The sequence below is a fragment of the Orcinus orca genome, chromosome 8, assembly GCF_937001465.1.
Source record: "Orcinus orca chromosome 8, mOrcOrc1.1, whole genome shotgun sequence".
In the NCBI taxonomy this organism is placed as follows: Eukaryota; Metazoa; Chordata; class Mammalia; order Artiodactyla; family Delphinidae; genus Orcinus; species Orcinus orca.
Genome location: NC_064566.1, coordinates 7,225,108 through 7,244,153, shown reverse-complemented (window position 1 = coordinate 7,244,153; position 19,046 = coordinate 7,225,108). Strand labels below are relative to the sequence as shown.

Genomic DNA, 19,046 nt, shown 5'->3' with positions numbered 1-19,046 from the left:
CCGCTGAGTGGACTCAACCTAGCGGAGGACTCTCAAAGAGGCTGGATGGGGGGGGGGGGGGCATTGTGCGGGCCGTACCATTTGGAGGGGTGAGTATGCAAGGAACAGACATTACAGGCCTAAGAGAAATAAAGTGTCTTAGAGACTCATTCCAGGGGGATTCACAACAGTTTGACAAATCAGATGCTTTCTAAGAGAACTGGATTCAGGAAAGAAACATATGTCTCCTCCTACATCACCCCCAAGTTGTGTGGGAGTGAGTTGGGTCCCCGTGGCTGCTACTGATTGCTCGAAATAGAGTTACGCGGACCAGTAAGAAAAAGAAAGGAAAATCGCTGGCCTATCGAAAGAGAAAAGCAGGTGAGCGGTTGCTAGGGGCGGAAGGTAGCGTTGCCTAGGGCTGGGTCCAACCCGAGTGGGCCGAGAGTAGAAAAGGCGCAATCCGGGGGCGGGTGTTCCGAGTCTGGCCCAGGGGACGTTTGTTGCACTCTGAGAGGGAGCTGTGCCTGGGACTGAGGAGAAGGCAGACCTTTCATTCCGGCTAATCTTGGGATGGGAGTGTTCTGTGCAAAGGGATGGATTTCAACGTCGCATGCCCGTACCCCTCCCCAAGCCTACAGCTTTGCTGTCCTTATATCATTCATTCCTGGGCCGTAGGCGCAGCTCCCCCTGGTCTTGGCTGTCTATGTCTGTCTGTGTCTGCTTCGCAGCCAACCCAGTCGGCTCGTTGACAGAATGGAGCTAATGCACCCACTTTGTGCCTTGCGTTTTCCTCCATCATCTAATTTAATCATCACTCACTAAAGTTAATAAGCTGGGTGGTGCTATCCTCATTTTACGTGGGACAAATTGAGGTTCAGAAATTTAACAAGTCCTGGGATTGGCACCAGATCTCTTTGACCCTGTATGCGTGTACCGTTAACCTCAGTTACCTTTACCACCACCTGTTGACCTGAATTGGCCTGACCAGTTTAGCTTGTAACCTGTCACTGAGTTGGCTCCCCCATAAGGCTGTCTATGACTTTCTAGTGACTGCGTCCAGTAGCCAGCTTTCAGTTCTTGCCTGACTCAACCTCTCTCTCCTTAAAAGTCTCCTCCCTGAGCTTCTGTGACCCCACATGCCTCTGCTTTTCCCCCCAGCTATGTCTCTGTCCCCTTCCTTTTATTTAAATGCTGTCCACATTGGCCTGTCTGCTTTCCCTGCATGATCCTCTCTGCTCCTGTGGTTTCAATACCCCTGCCCTGTTGCTGATGACTCCCATATGAGGTCTTCAGCTGGGCTCTCTCCTGCTTTAAAAAAAATTCAGTGTCCCTAGTCCTCCACCGCAACCCCAGCTCCGGAAACGTGGGCATCACACTCACCATCTCCCTCTCGATCTGCCCCCCACATCCAAACTGGTAATTAAGTTATTTATTCAGTTGTCTGCAAATACGTATCCCATGCTGCCTGTTCTAGTAACTTAGGATGTCAGTGAACAAAGCTAAGATCTTTGCCTTTGTGTAGTTTCACCCTAGTAGATGTGGTGGACAATAAACCATATACATAATGTAAGTGCATTATCTAATATGTTGGAAGGTAAGAAGTGCTGTAGGTGAAAAGTAGAGCAGAACAAAGGGGACCAGGAGTGTGGAGGGGTGCTCGAAGCAGGTTGCAGTATCAGCGAGAAGATGACATTTGAGCAAAGAGTTGAAGGAGCTGAGTGGATGTCTGGGTAGAGTTGCAGCTAGGTAAGGGTGGCCCAGTCCTGGTTTGTTGGAGGAGGTGAATGTGGCTGGAGTAGAAATAGCAAAAGGGTGAGCAGTAGGAGAGGGGGCAGGGCCAGAAGGTGTTGGCCATTATAGGGACTTTGACTTTTACTCTGAGTGACATGATGAGCCATTGGAGGGTGTTGAGTAGAGGTGTAGCATGTCCTACTTAGGTCTAAAAGGATCACTCCAGCTCCTGTGCTGTGGGATGTTGTGGGGAGGAGGACAAGGGTTTGGAGCAAGGAGATCAATTAGGAGGCTCTTGCCGTACATCAGGCAAGATACTGGCTTAAAAAAAATGCACAACGTGAGAGTTGCAAGTTAAGTTTTATTTGGGTCAAAGTAAGGACTGCACCCCAAGCGACAGCATTTCAGATAGCTCTGAGAAGCTGCTCCGAGGAGGCAAAGAGGGGGAGCCCGGTTATATAGAAGTTTTGCAACAAAGGGCAGGTAGTCTGAACATCAAAAGATTATTGTTAATTAAAGAAAACCAGATATATCAAGTTAAGGAATTTAGTGCTTTTCTATGTATGGGAAGATGCAAGAGTCTGGGCTCAGTGAAATCATTCCTTTGATATGCACCTCAGCTATCTGGGGCTAGTATCCTGTGTTTTCACATCCTGAGCTTCCTCAGGGCTCACTGGCTCATGTTGGAGGGCTGCAATTGTTGATGGCTGTGACATCCTTTGTTTACTGATATGGCAGGAAATATTCCAGTTATCAATATTCCATTTATCAATATGAAGTTCTATTGAGTCTACCTCCTGAGTGTCTCTAGAATTTATTCTTTCTCTTCCATCTTCATCTCCTAGTCCTAGTTCAGACCAGCATTATCTCATGCTTGGGCAAATGCAACAGTCACCTAACTGATCTCCTTTCCTACACTCTCCTCCCTATTAACTGTCCAAGCAGTGGCAAAAAAGATCCTCTGACACCTCAGTACATATCTTGCCTCCCTTTCCCAAACACTGCCCTTCAGGCCTATGCCCCATTTCTGGGGGCTCCCGATGCACCATACATACCATGACCCAAATGGGACCCTCAACTTTTTTTTAAAATTAATTAATTACTTTTGGGGGGCTGCGTTGGGTCTTCGTTGCTGCACGTGGGCTTTCTCTAGTTGTGTCGAGTGGGGGCTACTCTTTGTTGCAGTGCGCAGGCTTCTCCTTGCAGTGGCTTCTCTTGTTGAGGAGCACGGGCTCTAGGCGCATGGGCTTCAGTAGTTGTGGCATGCAGGCTCAGTAGTTGTGGCACGCGGTCTTAGTTGCTCTGTGGCATGTGGGATCTTCCCGGACCTGGGATAGAATGTGTGTGCCCTGCACTGGCAGGAGGATTCTTTATTTTTTATAAATTTATTTATTTAATTTATTTATTTTGGCTGCGTTGGGTCTTCGTTGCTGCGCACAGGCTTTCTCTAGTTGCGGTGAGTGGGGGCTACTCTTCGTTGTTGCGGTGCATGGGCTTCTCATTGTGGTGGCTTCTCTTGTTGAGCATGGGTTCTAGGCACGTGGGCTTCAGTAGTTGCGGCATGCAGGCTCAGTAGTTGTGGCTCACAGGCTCTAGAGCACAGGCTCAGTAGTTTTGGCTCACGGGCTTAGTTGCTCCACGGCATGTGGGATCTTCCCAGACCAGGGCTCGAACCCGTGTCCCCTGCATTGGCAGGTGGATTCTCAACCAGTGCGCCACCAGGGAAGCCCTGGCAGGCAAATTCTTTATCCACTGCACCACCCGGGGAAGTCCGACTCTCACCTTTTGTATAGGCCTTTCCTTCTCCAAAGACTGTCTTTCTCTTCAATTATCAACACAGTAAACATTGCTTAACTCCTCAGTCTGGATGGGGGCCCCTTCCATGTGTTCCCACAATGCTTTGTGTTTCCCCATCATGGGGCTTGGCAACCTGTGCTGACTTTGGCAATGAACTTAAATCTCACTTGCAGAGGCCCTGAGCTTAAGGATGGAGGCCTGAGCCTTTTTTCCTCACACTGAACAGAAGAAGTAGATTTCCAAGCAAAGAATGTCACCAGTGTTAAAGAAGGTCATTTTATTATGATACAGGGGTCAGTCAATCAAGAAGATACATAACAATCCTAAACATTTGTGCACCTAATAACAGAGCTTCAAATTACAAGTAACAACTGATTGAACTGCAGGGAGACATAGGCAAATCCATAATAATAGTCAAAGATTTTAATAATCTTCTTTCATTAATTGATAGAACAACAAGTAGGCAGAGAACCAGCAAGGATAGAGTAGACTTAAGCAATACTATCAACCACTTGACCTGATTAACATTTACAGAACACTTCACCCAACAAGAGCAGAATACATGTTTTTATTAAATGTACATAAAACATTTACCATGACACACATATTTGGGGACATTAAACAAGACTCAATAAATTTAAAAGAATTCAATCCACATAAAGTATTTCTATGACAGCAATGGAATTAACTTAGAAATCAATAAGAGAAAGATGCTTGGAAAATCCCAAAATTTTCGGAAACAAAACACTTCTAAGGAAGTAATGGATTAAATAATAAATCAAAAGGGAAACTAGAAAGTCTTTTTAACTTAGTGAAAATGAAAACACACATCATAGGATTTGTGGGATTCCACTAAAGAATTTTGGGGAAATTTATAGTACTAAATTCTTACGTTAGAAAAGAAGAAAGGACTGCTTATGACCTCAGCTTCCACCTTAAGAAACTAGAAAGAGAAGAGAAAAATCAACTCCCAAATAAGCAAAATAAAGGAAGTAATTAACTCCAAAAAGGAAATCAATGAAATAGAAAACAGAAACCAAAAAATAGAGAAAATCAAAGAAACCAAAAGATGGTTCCTTGAAAAGATCAATAAAATTGACAGACTTCCTAACCAGATTGATCAGGAAAAAAAGAAAAACATACAAATTACCAACATCAGGATTGAGAGAGGTGACATCGCTATAGATTCTACAGATATTAAAAGGGTAATAAGGGAATATCATGAACAATTTTATGCCAATAAATTAGACAAATTCTAAGATGAGGAGCAAGGCAAGGGTGTCTGCTTTTCCCACTTCCACTCAACATTATACTGGAGGTCCTTGCCAGGGCAGTAAAGCAAGGAAAAAAACAGCATACAGATTTTAAAAGAAGAAATAAAACTGTCTTGGTTCACAGACAACATAATTGTCTATACATATAATCCTAAGGAAGCCACAAAAAAGTTACTAGAACTAACAAGTGAGTTCAGCAAGGTTGTAGGATAGAAAGTCAATATACAAAAGAAACTGCATTTCTAAATACAGTAAACAATCAGAAATTAAAAATTTTAAAATACTTACAGAGCATTAAAATATGAAATGCTTAATGATAAAATTAATGTAAAAATATGCAAGACTTATACAGTGAAAAGTATAAAACATTGCCAAGGGAAATTAAATATCTAAGTAAATGGAGAGGTATACTGTGTCTGTGGATCAGAACACTTAACACTTCTATGATGCCAACAAAATAGAGAAGATTAATGAAGTTCAAACCTGGCTCTTTGAATAAGCTAATAGGCAAAATTCTGGCAAGACTGATCAAGAACATAAAGTGAAGGTAAAAATGAACAATATAATGAATGAAAAAGGGAGATAACCACAGACACAATGGAGATTTAAAAATAATAAGTGTGGGGACTTCCCTGGTGGTGTAGTGGTTAAGAATCCACCTTCCAATGCAGGGCACGCGGGTTCAATCCCTGGTCAGGGAACTAGATCCCACATGCATGCTACAACCAAGAGTTCACATGCCACAACTAAGGAGCCCACCTGCTGCAACTAAGACCCGGCGGCAACCAAAGAAAAAAAGAATATTCATCCTCTAACAAAAAAAAAAAATAATAAGGGTGTAGTAGGTGCAATTTTATGGCAACAAATTTGAAAACTTAGGTGAAAGTAACAATTTCCTAGAAAACAAAAGATGTGTAAAACTGACCCAACACGAAATAGAAAACATGACTAGACCAATAAATATACTTTTTAAAGTTGCTAAGGGAGTAGATATATTTTTTTGATATTTATTTATTTATTTGGCCGTGCTGGGTCTTAGTTGCGGCACATGGGATCTTCGTTGCAACAGGCGGGATCTTTAGTTGCGGCATGTGGGATCTAGTTCCCTGACCAGGGATGGAACCCAGGCCCCCTGCATTGGGAGCGCAGAGTCTTAACCTCTGGACCACCAAGGAAGTCCCTCATGCCTGTTTCATAGATGAGGAAACTGAGGCACAGAAAAGTTAAGTGACTTGCCCAAGGTTTGCACAGCTAATAGGAAAAGGCAAAGTCAGGATTTAAAGCAGGCAGTGTGATCCCACAGCCCCCCCTCACCCTGTGTACTTTGTAACATGTCCATTTTCTCAATCCCCGTGACAACGTGTTGTTTCATTCATGAGAAAGCGGAGGCTCAGAGAGGCTGAGGGACTTAGGCTCAGTCACCCTGGAGAGTGGCCGAGCTGGGACTGTCTGGTTGCCTCACACACCACAGCCCTCCTAGTCAGCTGCCAGGTCCCACTGCCTGGTCCCCACTCCCCCAGTGCCTGTGAGGAGTTCCACCCCCCAATTCAAGCAGTGTCAGGGGGCTGAGTCATTCCCAACAGTCTCTGGGCAAAGCCGTGGAACAGCCACCACAAGGCTAGACAGCTTGGCCGTCCTCGGAGGGCAGAGCCGGGTCAGAAGCCCAAGTCTCTGCCTGCTGAAGGGCGCAGGCAGCCAGGTGTGAGGCCATGTCAGGACGCAACTCGGGCCACCATGGGCTTCAGGGAAAGGGACATACATTACAGGGGACAGCACCTATCCCCCAAGTCTAGTTCAGACAAAGAAAGGTGTGGCTTGGGTAGTCAGCTGGCACCCGGCCAATCAACACACTTTTAATGGAACCTGTTATGTGTCAGACACGGGGCTGGGTGCTGGGAACTCAGGTGTGAGTAAAAAGACACCTTCCGCCCTCCTGAGCCTTCTTGCCCGGGGTAAGAAATCTGGGGCACACACCTTTCCTCCTACTTCTCACTTGCTCCTGTCTCCTTCCCCTTAGAATAGATGGAGTTTCCCTCTTCCCATGGATTCAGTTGCTTATTCATCCAACAAGTATATAGTGAGTCCCCGCCATCAGCCAGGCCTTGTTCTAAGTGTAGAGAATGCATTTGTGAACAAAATAGATAAAAATCCCTGCCCTCACAGAGTGTACAGTCAATAAAAGACAACAAATACACAAGGAAACACACAGGGAAGTGAAGACTTTGGGAAATCAAGAGGGTAGGGGAGGTGGGGCAGATGAGGAGGACCCTGAGTGTTCGAAAGGAGGAGAGACAGTTCTATCTGAGCAGGAGGTGTGTACAGATGTGGATTCAGGTAGATTCAGGGGCAGGAAAAGAGAAAGAGTGTTGGAGGTGAGGAGTGAGAAGTTGTGATTAGTTATCTCAGAAAGAGGGAGTAGGAACTTTGTATCGAGCTGCATTAGGAGTGCCAGGAAGCATGAGTGTCCAAAGAATTTTATGACCTTAGAGCCCTGAGTTCAAAGTGAAGCAACCCTCTGGTTATCTGATTTGTTTTCTCCTCTGTTGCAGGTACTAAGTAGGTGGATGGAAGGGTTCAGCCAGAGGTGGAGTCTCCTAGGCGTGGTAGTTTTAGGATATGTCCATACATTCATGATACCTCTCTTTTCAAGAGGTGGACCCTAATTCCCCTCCCCTTGAGTATAAGCTGGACTCAGTGATTTGCTCCTAACGAATAGAATAAAAGTGATGGTGTGAGACTTTGGAGGCCTGGTCACGAAAGGCACTTTGGCTTCCTGCTTGCTCTGTCTTGGGTCAATCGCTCTGGAGGAAGCCAGCCGCCATGGCATGAAGACACTCAAGCAGCCCTATGGACAGGTCCACATGCTGAGGAACTGAGGCCAACAGCCAACAACCGTGGCAGTGACACCCTGGGAAGGGGATCCTTCAGCCCCAGCCAGGCCTTCAGACGACTCCAGATCTGGCCAACTTCACTACAAATCGCATGAGAGACAGTGAGTCAGAACCTCCCAGCTAAGTTGCTCCTGAATTCCTGACCCACAGAACAGCGAGATGAAATGCTTTTTGAAAAAATTTAAACCCCAAAGTTCTGGGGTAATTTTTACACAATAGTTAACTAATACCCCAGGTGTCTTGGATAGAGTGAGGAGCGATTAGAGGGTGGGCTTCTACCTGGTAATTCAAGAACCCAGGCTCCTTGTATCTGGTGGCCCTACCATTCCCTAGGGACCCTTGGAGTTACCTGGAAATCTTCTGCATTTGGCTGGAAGTCAAATGACAGTGAGGCAGATCGTAAGAGAGGGAGGTTTTCAAAGGCCATACCTGGTCATGAATAATAAAAAGTAATGAAAAATGGGATGAGGAACTGACTTTTTTTTTTTTTTTTTTGTATCACGCGGGCCTCTCACTGCTGTGGCCTCTCCCGTTGCGGAGCGCAGGCTCCGGACGCGCAGGCTCAGCGGCCATGGCTCACGGGCCCAGCCGCTCCGCGGCATGTGGGATCTTCCTGGACTGGGACACGAACCTGCGTCCCCTGCATTGGCAGGCGGACTCTCAACCACTGCGCCACCAGGGAAGCCCCGAGGAACTGACTTTTAAGATGGAACCAAAAGATGATTAGAAGGTAGGAAGGGAGAAAGGAATAAAGGTCAGTGGGAAGACCTCTGGCCTGAAAGTCTGGGTGTATTTTAGGAAGTAAAGAGAATCCCTGGAGCTTGGGGAAAGAGGCTGAGAATGGCTGAAAATGAGTCTGAGGAGGTGGGTGGAGCCAGATGGCGCAGGGTCTTGTAAACAGCCTCTTAGGACTTTATCCAGGGTCAGTGGGAAGAAACTGCGGGTTTCCGCAGGAGCGCCGGCCTGGAGGAGGGAGGGGAGCCTCAGCTGGAGCTGGAAGAGTGGTCAGGAAGCTGCTGCAGCCGCTCAGGGAGAGATAAAGACAGCCCGCTCCGGGCTGGGCAGGGTGGACGGAGATGCTGAAGGTATGAAGGGCCAGGAGGCAGCATTTGACTAAGTGTGTGTGTGTGTGTGTGTGTGTGTGTGTGTGTGTGTGTGTGTGTGTGTGTGTTGCGGGGGGAGCGGGCTGGCCGAGGGGAGGGAAAGGGCCCCAGCGGGCCCAGTCTTCTATGTGGAAGGTAGAATTATTCTCAAGGATGGGGGAATCCCAGAGACAGCAGGTTTACAAGGCAGCATGTTGAGTTCACTTTGTAAAATAATGCAATATTTGATACGTACAAAATAATTGATGTCAAATATACATAAGCAATAGAGTGAAATAATAAACACCCAACTTGAGAAACAGACTATTAGCAACATCGCCGTCTCCCATCACGTCTCCGTCTCCCACCACAAGATACCACACCCCTATTTATTATTTTTATTTTTTAAAATACCTTTATATAGTGTATTCCTTCAGATGTATCCTTTTTTTAATTTTATTTTTTAAATTTTTGGCCGAGCCACTCGGCATATGAGATCTTAGTTCGCAACCAGGGATGGAACCCACACCCCCTGCAGGGGAAGCGGGGAGTCTTAACCACTGGACCGCCAGGGAAGTTCCCTATTATTTTTAAATATTAATTATTTTTAAACTCATTACCTTGCTTTTATTTTTCTCATAAACCCAAGTGGTTATTTTATTATAAATATGCTTACAAAAATGTTCCAGTTAATCATTGAAAGGATTTTCTTTTTCAGTGCAAAATTTTTTTAATATACATTTATTTCTTTATTTTTGGCTGCGTTGGCTCTTCATTGCTGCACACGGGCTCTCTAGTTGCAAAGAGCGGGGGCTACTCTTCCTTGTGGTGGGCAGGCTTCTCATTGCAGTGGCTGCTCTTGTTGCAGAGCACAGGCTCTAGGCTCACGGGCTCAGTAGTTGTGGCTCACGGGCTCTAGAGCACAGGCTCAGTAGTTGTGGTGCATGGGCTTAGTTGCTCCACAGCATGTGGGATCTTCAGGACCAGGGCTCGAACCGGTGTCCCCTGCATTGACAGGCAGATTCTTTTTTTTTCTTTTTTTTTTTTTGCAGTACGTGGGCCTCTCACTGTTGTGACCTCTCCTGTTGCGGAGCACAGGCTCCGGACGCGCAGGCTCAGCGGCCATGGCTCACGGGCCTAGCCACTGCGTGGCATGTGGGATCTTCCCGGACTGGGGCACGAACCCGTGTCCCCTGCATCGGCAGGTGGACTCTGAACCACTGCGCCACCAGAGAAGCCCAGCAGGCGGATTCTTAACCACTGCGCCAGCAGGGAAGTCCCTTCAGTGCAAAATTGACTGCACTCCAGGTAAAGCTGCCAATAACTTGATCCACCTCAGCAACTGGCTCAGACTTTCCGCCCAGCCACTGCCCCTCCCATTGCTTTAACCACTTGTCGCCTACGGCCCCATGGGATCTGTATCACTGGGCAAGGCAAGATGTGCCTCGGCATTCATTGAGATGGTGCAATTTTTCTCCTCTAATCTATTAAGGGGGTAGATTACATTAATTTCCTTGTCTCTAACCTTGCAGTTTTGGAGTAAATCCAACTTGGGCACCGTGTGTTATCTTGTCTCTATATTACCAGGTTCAGTTTAATGATTTGCTTAGGGTATTTCACATCCGTGTCTATGAGCCTGCAGTATTTCTTTCTTTTTTAGCTTTTGGTATCAAGTATGCTACCTTTATGACATGTGAGAGGGAAGGTCCCTCTCTTTATATACCCTGGCAGGATTTGTACAAGATAGAATTGTTTGTTCTTTGAATGTTCGGTTAATCTTACTGTTGGAGCCGTATAGGCCTGGGGTTTTCTTTGTGATAAGATTAAAAAAAAATTATTTTATTGAAGTGTAGTTGATTTACAATGTTGTGTTAGTTACTACTCTACAGCAAAGTGATTCAATTATACATATATATACATTCTTTTTTCAAAATATGCTTTTCCATTATGGTTTATCATAGGATCTTGAATATAGTTCTATGTACTGTACAGCAGGACCTTGTTGTTTATCCATTCTATATGTTTGAGGTAAGATTTTATCTACTGATTCAATTTGTTTAATATTATAGGACTAATCAGGATTTATATTTCTACTTGTTTTAGTTTTGCTGAGTTTTATTTTTCTACAGAGACTTGTCTATCTTTATATAAATATAAATAGTTAAATTGTATAAAGTATAAAAGTTGGCACAAAGTTGTTCATAATATCTTCATATTTTTATTGTCGAACGTATCTCCCTTTTTATTCCTGTTAGTTAATTTGTGCCTTCTCTTTTATTAATTTTTTTATTTTCATTTTTTGTTGTGCCTTCTCTTTTAAAAATTACTCTGAATGCATCTTGTCAGAAGTTTGTCAATTTTATTGGTGTCATCAAAGAACCAAATTTTGACTTTTCTGGTTCTTTCCATTAGTATATGTTTTCTATTAATTTCTGCTCTTTATTACTTTATTCCTTCTATTTTTAATTAGGTATATTTTTCTGCTCTTTTTAAAAAGATACTTATTTTGAAATAACTTTAGAGTTACATAAAATTGCAAAAACAGTGCAGAATTCCTGTATACCCTTCACCAAACTTCTTTTGATGGGAACATCTTACACAAGCGTATGACAGTTGTTGAAGCTAGGAAATTAACAGCGATATACTGGTATTAGCTAATCGATATATCTCATTTTAATTGTGCCAGTGGTCCCACTGATGCCTGGGACCAGGATCCAATCAGGATTCCAAATTGCATGTAATCAGTAATTCATTGTTGTGTAATAAACATCCTAAAACTTAGCAGCTTAAAACAACAAACATTTATTATCTCCTAGTTTCTGTGGATCAGGAATTTGGGAGCTGCTTAGCTGGGTAGTTCTTGCTCAGGGTCTCTGATGACATTGTACTCATGATGTCAGCCAGGACCGAGGTCATCTGACGTCTTAACCAGACTGGGGGATCTGCTGTCAAGATGGCTTATTCACAGAAGAGCAGGAGGCCTTGGTACCTCACCACGTGGGTCTCTCCATAGTGATGCTTGAGTGGCCTCATGACAAGGCAGCTGCCTTCTCCCAGAGAAAGTAAGGTTGAAGTTGCAAAGTCTTTTATGATCTAGCTTCAGAAATCACAGGGTGTCATTTCCACAACGTCCTATTGGTAAACGGGTCAACCCTATTCCGTGAATACCAGGCTCACTCAGAGGCCACCTGGGAGGCTGGCTACCACAGCTGTCCTGTCTCCTTGGTCTTCTCCAATCTGGGGAAACATCTCAGATTTCTTTTTCTTCTATGAACTTGACACTTGTGGAAAGTATTGGCCAGTTATTTTGTAGAGTATCTCTCAGTTTGGATTTATCAGAAGTTTTGTAATGATTACTTTGAGGTTATTCATTTGGGAGAAGAATAAAACAGAAGTGGGGACTACTCTGGTGGCGCAGTGGTTAAGAATCCGCCTGCCAATGCAGGGGACACGGGTTCGAGCCCTGGTCCAGGAAGATCCCACATGCCATTAAGCCCGTGCGCCACAACCACTGAAGCCCACGCACCCTAGAGTCTGCCTGCCGCAACTACTGAGCCCGCGCACCGCAACTACTGAGCCTGCGTGCCACAACTAATGAAGCCTGCACGCCTAGAGCCTGTGCTCTGCAACAAGAGAAGCCACCGCAATGAGAAGCCTGCGCACCACAATGAAGAGTAGCTCCTGCTCGCTGCAGCAAGAGAAAGCCTGCAGCAGCAACGAAGACCCAACGCAGCCAAAAATAAATAAAATTTAAAAAAGAAAGAATAAAACGGAAGTGATGTGTGCTTCTCAGTGAATCATATTGGACGGTATATGATGTAGGTTTGTTTTATTACTGGTCATGTTAACATTGATCACTTGGTTAGGGTGGTGTCTGCCAGGTTTCTCTTTTTCCATTTGTGATGAGTAAACATCACGGGGGGAGATACTTTGAGTGTATGCAAATACCTTGTTTCTCATCATACTTTTGTTTACTAACTTTAGCATCCATCAATGATTCACGCCTGCAACAATTACTACTGTGGTATTTGCTTAAGGTGAATTTATTTATTTATTTATTTTTGAATTTTATTTATTCTTTATACCACAGGTTTTTATTACCTATCTACGTTATACATATTAGTGTATACATGTCAATCCCAATCTCCCAATCATCCCAATTCATTTTAAATTTTTAAAAAATTTTCTTGTTCCCATGGTTATTTTCCTCTTGTCATTTATTTGCTCTATATGTGCTTTCCCCCATTTTCTTGAAAAATTAGCTAGTTGTTTGTCTATTTGTTAATTTTTCCAAATATTCAGGCCTAATTTCTGTTCTCTACTGCATTAATCTTTGCTTTTAACTTTATTCTTTCCCTCTTTGTGCTTTCTTTTGGTTTACTTTGATGTTCTTTTTCTAGTTTTCTTAGAGCTGGGAATTAAACTCATTTCTTTTCATTCTTTTACTTTTAATGATATACGTGTTTAATCCTATGAATGTTATTCTAATCATTGCTTTAAATGTATCTCATAGGGCTTCCCTGGTTGCTTAGTGGTTAAGAATCCGCCTGCCAATGCAGGGGACACCAGTTCGAGCCCTGGTCTGGGAAGATCCCACATGCCACGGAGCAACTAAGCCCGGGCGCCACAACTACTGAGCCTGCGCTCTAGAGCCCCTGAGCCACAACTACTGAGCCCACGTGCCACAACTACTGAAGGCCATGTGCCTAGAGCCCATGCTCCGCAACAAGAGAAGCCACCGCAATGAGAAGCCTCTGCATCGCAATGAAAAGTAGCCCCTGCTCGCCACAACTAGAGAAAGCCCATGTGCAGCAATGAAGACCCAACACAGCCAGCAATAAATGAATAAATAACTTTATTTTAAAAAATGTATCTCATAGAATTTGATATGTAGTATTTTCATTATCATTATTTTTTGGAATTTTATATTCCAGTTTTTCACCTAATTAATTTGTTTTTGTCTTTGTTAATGATTTCTCATTTTATTACATTCTGCTCAGAGACTATTGTTTATAATATTTCCATTTTATTCAACTTACTGATGATTTCTTTGTGACCTAATATATGATTAATTTTTTGTGATATTTTGTTTCTTTGGATTTATGGTCGTTTTTTTTCAGGGGGAAATTTCCTCAGTTAATGTGTACTGGATTTTATTTTCTGACTATTTTTTGGTTTTTAATAATAGTTCCAGATGGATCTGTTACTCCTTTTCTTGTTCATTTTTTGTGATATTGGGGTGTTTTACAAGATTCCTAGCTCTATAGCACACTCTTATGTCAATATAGCAAAGTCCAGACACTTCAGTGCATTTTTTTTTTTTTTTTTGCGGTACGCGGGCCTCTCACTGTTGTGGCCTCTCCCGTTGCGGAGCACAGGCTCCGGACGCGCAGGCTCAGCGGCCATGGCTCACGTGCCTAGCCGCTCCGCGGCATGTGGGATCTTCACGGACCGGGGCACGAACCCGTGTCCCCTGCATCGTCAGGCGGACTCTCAACCACTGAACCACCAGGGAAGCCCTACTTCAGTGCATTTTAATTTGTTTGTCTGGTTGGGGAAAGGGGTTTGTGTCCTCCAGTTTCTTTGTTTCTCTTTTGTCTTGCAAGACCCTAAATTTTTCACTTTTGCTTTTTCCCCCTTCATCACTCAATTGCCCAAAGACTCTTCGACCATTTGGTGTTTTTCTTTTTCCTTTCCCAGAACCTATGTATTTTAAAGACTGACGCTTCAAATCCCACATATCTTTTAGTCCCTTCCCTGTAGTCTGCACGCTGATCCCCCAGGACATTTTCCTGTTTGTTATTTACAGACTGCAGATGACATCGTCTTCCTGATGGAGGTTCTAGATCGACCTTGGGCCCTATTGCCAACTCCCCTCTTCTGTCTCTTCCCCGTTTATCTTGGTACAGAGCCTGGTGGTAGGGCTGTGTGGGGCTGGAGCGCAAGAGGTCCGCACAGCCCTGTGGGGGGCTTTCTTTTTATTTACAGTTATGTTGAAGTTCGGACATGCTCTGCTTTCAAGTTATGCTGAGGCTATGGCAGAGTTTTATTTCCCATTCTTGTTTCGATTTGCTTGGGAAGGAAGCACTGAGAGATGGGGACATAGGCAGCCGCCCCGGAAGTCCCGCTGCTTTTCCTTTGAAACTCAAAAAAAAGTTACAGAGGAACATTTTTTTTTTCTTTTTTAAATTTGACTGCGTTAGTTCCCCTACCAGAGGTTGAACCTGAGCCCTCAGCAGTGAAAGTGCGGAGTCCTACCAACTGGACCGCCAGGTAATTCCCCTTCCTTTGTAACTTTAAAAAATATATATATATTTATTTAGGCTGTGCTGGGTCTTAGTTGTGGCACGTGGACTTCTCAGTTGCAACATGCATGCTGGGATCTAGTTCCCTGACCAGGGATCGAATCCGGGCCACCTGCATTGGGAGCCCGGAGTCTTACCCATCGGACCAGTAGGGAAGTCCCTTCTTTGTAAGTTTTTTTTAAAATGAATTGATTAATTTATTTATTTTTCTTTTTGGCTCTGTTGCATCTTTGCTGCTGCATGCGGGCCCTCTCCAGTTGTGGTGAGCAGGGGATACTCTTTGTTGCCCTGCCCAGGCTTTTCATTGCGGTGGCTTCTCTTGCTGCGGAGCACAGGCTCTAGGCCCACGGGCTCAGTAGTTGTGGCTCACAGGCTCTAGAGCACAGGCTCAGTAGTTGTGGCGCACGGGCTTAGCTGCTCCGCGGCATGTGGGATCTTCCCAGACCAGGGCTGGAACCCGTGTCCCCTGCATTGGCAGGTGGATTCTTAACCACTGCGCAACCAGGGAAGTCTCCCTCCTTTGTAACTTTTAAAGATGGAGTTTAGCTCATTTGTTTGGACCCTTTCTTATTTTCCAATATATACAGTTGAGGTCATAAATTTCTCTCTAAGAATTTTTAGCTGGGTCCTCCAAAATGGATATACGATATTTTCATTACGACTGTAATCTAAAACAACACAAATTTATAATCTATTTTCTAATTTCTGTTGTGGTTTTTTTTCTCTTGGCCCAGACATCTCATAAAATGTTTCTTAATTTCAAAATAGGTAGGATTTTTTTTTAATCTGTCTGTTGACGATGTTTAACTTAATTATATTGTGGTAAAAAACAAACGAACAAACAACAGACTGAATGATTTTAACTTTTTGAAATTAGTTCAGTTGCCTGATGATCTAGAATTTGATCGATTTATTGGGAAATGTTCTGCATACACTTCTGCATTTAGGTGCAATGGTCCACTAGGTCAGATTTGTTAACCATATTCTTCATATCTTTTATACCCTTGCTAATTTTTTCTTTTTTTTTGCCTGCATGTGCCATAGAATCTACAAATACGATTGTGATTTAATCTGCTTTTCCTTGTGGCTTTATTCTCTATATATAAATCTTTATTGCTTGTTAATCTTACTTTTAAGAATAAATTAAGAATAAATAAATTTAAAATTGCTGTGTATTTTAAAAATCACTAAGTAAGCATGCTCTTTCTCCCTAGTAATGCTTTTAACCTGAAATTTATTTTTTTCTGATACTAATACTGTATAGCTATTCCAGCTTTTAGTAAGCATTTGCCTGATATTTTTTCCATCCTTCTGTTTCCAAACGTTTTATATCCTTATATTTATATGTATCTTTTATAAATACAGGCATACCTCAGAGATAGTGTGTGTTTGGTTCCAGACTACTGCAGTAAAGTGAATATCACAATAAAATAAGTCACAGATTTTTTGGTTTTTCAGTGCATATAGAAGTTATGTTACACTCTACTATTGTCTATTAAGTGTACAATAGCATTATGTCTAAAAAAAGGTACATACCCTTAATTTAAAAATACTTTATTGCTAAAAAATGGTAACCATCATCTGAGCCTTCAGGGAGTCATAGTCCTTTTGAAATAGCAACACCAATCGCTGATCACAGGGACTCTCCTGGTGGCGCAGTGGTTAAGAATCTACCTACCAATGCAGGGGACACGGGTTTGAGCCCTGGTCCAGGAAGATCCCACATGCCGCGGAGCAGCTAAGCCCGTGCGCCACAACTACTGAGCCTGTGTGCCACAACTACTGAAGCCCGTGCGCCTAGATCCTGTGCTCCGCAACAAGAGAGGCCACCGCAGTCAGAAGTCTGTGCACCACAACGAGGAGTAGCCCCTGCTTGCTGCAACTGGAGAAAACCCACACGCAGCAAGGAAGACCCAACGGAGCCAAAGAGTCACTGATCACAGATCACCATAACAAATATAATAATAATGAAACAGTTTGAAGTTTTGCAAGAATTACCAAAATGTGACACAAAGACACGAAGTGAGTGAATGCTGTTGAAAAAATTACACTGATAGACTAGCTCGACACATGGTTGTGATAAAAGAAACGTTCACATATTGAGGTGTGGGGAAGTCATTCTGGCTTATACATGAGTTAACTTGAATTTTATGCTAACAAAAACAGCCTGTTTGTGGCCTATCAAACATACATTGTACATCTGCTTTAATTATTAAATAAAAAGACACATTGACCAGAAGTAAAGAATGTCCATGTTTAAAATAATGATTAAATGCCTCTCTTCCTGGGATGTCGATGCTGATCCTCCTTTGATGATAAGACCGGTTCCCAGATGCTAAGGCCATACTGACTTGCTGTATACTTGCTGGTCTGTTTTTTTTTTTTTTTTTGAAACCGTGAAGAAATGTATTCCTGATTTGTTGAATGTTCTTTGTTCTGGCAAGATATAAAACCATGCTGAAAATCATGCTTCTCTGGAGCAGTTGCTCAGAGTAATCTGGAAAGCTGGCTTCCGGGCTCTAGCCCTCAGTTTGGCTCAAATAAAACTCTTTTCTAGGGTATTCCCTGGTGGTCCAATGGTTGGGACTCCACGCTTCCACTGCCAGGGGCAACTAAGATCCCACAACTAAGATCCTGCAAGCCGTGCGATGCAGCCAAGAAAAAAACAAACAACAACAAAACAAAACAACTCTTCTATTCCTATTATAGATTGTTTATTCATTATTTTTGTTGACAGTTGTCACAAACCTTCGATTTGTAAAAAATGCAATATCTGTGAAGTGCAATAAAGCAAAACGCAGTAAATGGACATATGCCTCTAACTCGTAGTGCAATTATTTTACAAATAGTATATTAGTTAGCTCAGTAGAAATTATGTTGTGATAAATGTAGTAGGCAGAATAATGATCTCCCAAATATGTGCACATCCCAGTTCCTGGAACCCATGAACATATTATCTTGCACGGCAAAAGGGACTTCACAGATATGATTAAGGACCTTGAGATGGCGAGATTATCCTGGATTATCCAGGTGGGTTCAATGTAATCATAAGGGTCCTTAAAAGTGGGAAAGGAGTCAGGGTCAGAAGATGCTATTCTGCTGTCTTTGAAAATGGAGGAAGGAGGCCACAAGCCAAGGAATGTGGTGGCCACTGGAAGGAATTATACCTTGCTGACACCTTGATTTTAGCAGAGTGAGACCCACTTTGGACTTCTGGCCTCCAGAACTATAAGATAATAGATTTGTATTATTTTAAGCCACTGAGTTTGTGGTAATTTGTTACAGCAGCAAATAGAAATCCAATACAATAATACCCAACTCCAAAATCTCAGTGGCTTTCAAAAACAAGTTTTTTTTTGTTAGAGGAATTAGAGAAAATGTTGTTTAACAAGAGTCTCCTTTTTTAAAAAGAAATTGAGGGCTTCCCTGGTGGTGCAGTGGTTAGGACTCCACCTGCCAATGCAGGGGACACGGGTTCGAGCCCTGGTCCGGGAAGATCCCACATGCCGCAGAGCAACTAAGCCCGCGAGCTACAACTACTGAGCCCGCGAGCCACAACTACTGAGCCCGTGAGCCACAATTACTGAGGCCACGTGCTGCAAAACTGAAACCTGTGCGCCTGAAGCCCGTGCTCCACAACAAGGGAAGCCACCGCAATGAGAAGCCCGCACACTGCAACTAAGAGTAGCCCACGCTCTCCTCAACTAGAGAAAGCCCGCGTGCAGCAACAAAGACCTAACACAGCCAAAAGAAACAAACAAAAAAAAACAGGCAAAACTAACTATGATGATAGAGGCCAGAATGGTGATTAACCTTGGCGGTGTGGGGAGGACTGGAGCCTAGGAGGGGGCATGAGGGGCTGCTGTGATGTGCTGTTTCTTCATCTGGTGCTGGCTCCACGGGAGTGCTCTGAAAATTCATCAAGCCAGTTCTTTCTTTCTTTCGGCCGTGCCATGCAGTTTGTGGGATCTTAGTTCCCCGACC

General features: G+C 43.6%; 1 long non-coding RNA gene across 1 annotated transcript; it reads left to right on the top strand.

The window, feature by feature from the left end:
* Positions 1–53: 53 nt before the first annotated feature.
* LOC125965128 (uncharacterized) lies at positions 54–18,183 on the top strand. Its single transcript, XR_007478667.1, has 4 exons — positions 54–360; positions 7,334–7,776; positions 12,742–12,794; positions 13,271–18,183. It is a non-coding gene; the product is annotated as an uncharacterized LOC125965128 (long non-coding RNA).
* Positions 18,184–19,046: the final 863 nt, after the last annotated feature.